General features: G+C 50.3%; 1 long non-coding RNA gene across 1 annotated transcript in view; it reads left to right on the forward strand.

Annotated features, from left to right (window-relative positions):
- The window catches only part of LOC111741250, a 15754-nt gene that overhangs the window by 12884 nt on the left and 902 nt on the right, over positions 1–1968 (forward strand). The gene's annotated exons all lie outside the window — the stretch shown is intronic.

Consider the following 1968-nt stretch of genomic DNA (forward strand, 5'->3'; position numbering starts at 1 on the left):
CTCCTGTTTCCTCGGTCCCTCCCACGCAACGGTGAAGACAGCGGGTTGCCTGTGGCAGAGCTTCGCTGCCACCATTTGAAATCCGCGTTTGTACTGAGGAATTCTCACTGACGGTGGCGGCCCCCAGCGCCCCCAGATCTCTCTCTCTTGCTGACTCCCCGCTCTTCCCTTTCCCTTCCCTCCCCTCTCTTTTTTGCTTTTCTCCTTCTCCTCGAGAATGAATAACCAACGTTTATAACAGCTCCCCTCACTTTTTTTTTTTCTTTAAAGCTTTCTACCTATGTCTTTACAGCCTCACTTTCTGAGCCTAAGCGGAGACAGCTTTTCTGTGGGGAAGTGGAGCACTCAACGGAGCCAAACTGTGTGGGTTTCGATTCCTGTGCTGCCGCATCCTACGTGGATGACTTAGAACAAGCCACTTCACTTCTCTGTGCCCCGGTTTCCTGTTCTGTAAAAAGCAAACGAAGAGTCTACATAGTGTTGTAGAGAGGATTAAATGAGTTAATAATGTATGCGCCATTGATGGATGAATGGATAGATGCATCGTGGCATAGCCATACAGTGGAATATTATTCAGCCCTGAAAAAGGAATGCAGTACTGAGGTCTGCTATGACTTGAATGACCCTCAAAAACATTACGCTACGTGAAAGAAGCCAGACTAAAAGGTTATATATCGTATGATTCCTTTTTTAAGGTATGTCTAGAATAAGAAAATCCGTAGAGACAGAAAACAGGTTAATGGTTATCAGGGGACGGGGAAGGGCAATAGAGAATGGCTGCTTAATCCCGTGGCGTGCTCTTCTGGGGAGATGAAAAAGTTTTGAAACTAGAGAGAGGGAGTGGCCGTCCATTTGTGAATGCACTAAATCCCACTGAAGTATTCATTGTAAAATGGTTAATTGTGCGCTAGATGAATTTTACCTTTAAAAATAAATACATGGCAAGAAATTTTTGTATTTCCTGGCATACAGTAAACAATTCAAATATTACCACCCGTCACCCGCTCCAGTCAGCAGAGAAGACAATTAATCTCCCCCGTTTTCAGAATAGGGGGAAATTGTTACGTACCCGGCGGTCTGAGGGAGCCTCAGGTCCAGGCAGAGGGTCTTCCTGACGCCCGCCTGTTGCTCAACTACACCGATCGCAACGTTTTCACGTTGCAAGTAGAACGACGGGACGTGGAGTCAAGTCAGCAGATCCTGAAGGGCCTCTGGTCTCCTTATGCGCTTCTGGGAACTGAAAGTCGGAAAAGCCTCTCACCGTTTAAACGTCGCTGACATCTACGCCCTCTTTCCATCCTCCTGTTTACCGTCTTAGCATAGGCCCTCACTGTCTTTTTGATTGAGATAGACTTCACATGCCGGAAATTCACCCCCTTCACAGTGTCACCCAGAATTCCGTGGTTTTTAGTATGTCCATTCACAAAATTTCGTATATTCAGTCTTGCCTTTCGCCTGGGCGGTTGCCGTGGGCTGGGAAGCCGCCGCCCTCGTCTACTCTGAGGTTGCGCTTCCCACCTCAGCTGGTCTGATCTTTTTAAAACACAGATCTGATCCTGTTCTCTCCCTCCTCTTCCCACCCTATTTAAAATACCTCACGAGCTCCCCACCCCGCACGATGATGTCTGAATTCCTAGCATGCCCACTCCCGGCCTCCGCCCCAGCCTGCCCTCTCCCACCGCCCACAGTGACCCCTTGCAGTTCGGGGGTTAGACTCAGGCTGGATGTGGCCAATACACATGCAGCCACCTTGCCTTTGCTGCTGCAGCGGGCAGCAGGCACCAGGCTCCTGTCTGCCGCTTACCGCAGGGGAAACGGTGAGCTCTGTGAGCTGCCCCGTGAAAGCCCAGCTCCTGAAGCCTAGAGATGGGGCCCGACTCTGGGCGCCCAGGAGCAGAGGGTGGGATGCAGCATGCTGAGAGATCTGCGGACCGTCCTCTCTAAACATTCTTCCCCGCCATTGCCACC

The sequence above is a fragment of the Pteropus vampyrus genome, unplaced genomic scaffold, assembly GCF_000151845.1.
Source record: "Pteropus vampyrus isolate Shadow unplaced genomic scaffold, Pvam_2.0 Scaffold75, whole genome shotgun sequence".
Classification (NCBI taxonomy): domain Eukaryota; kingdom Metazoa; phylum Chordata; class Mammalia; order Chiroptera; family Pteropodidae; genus Pteropus; species Pteropus vampyrus.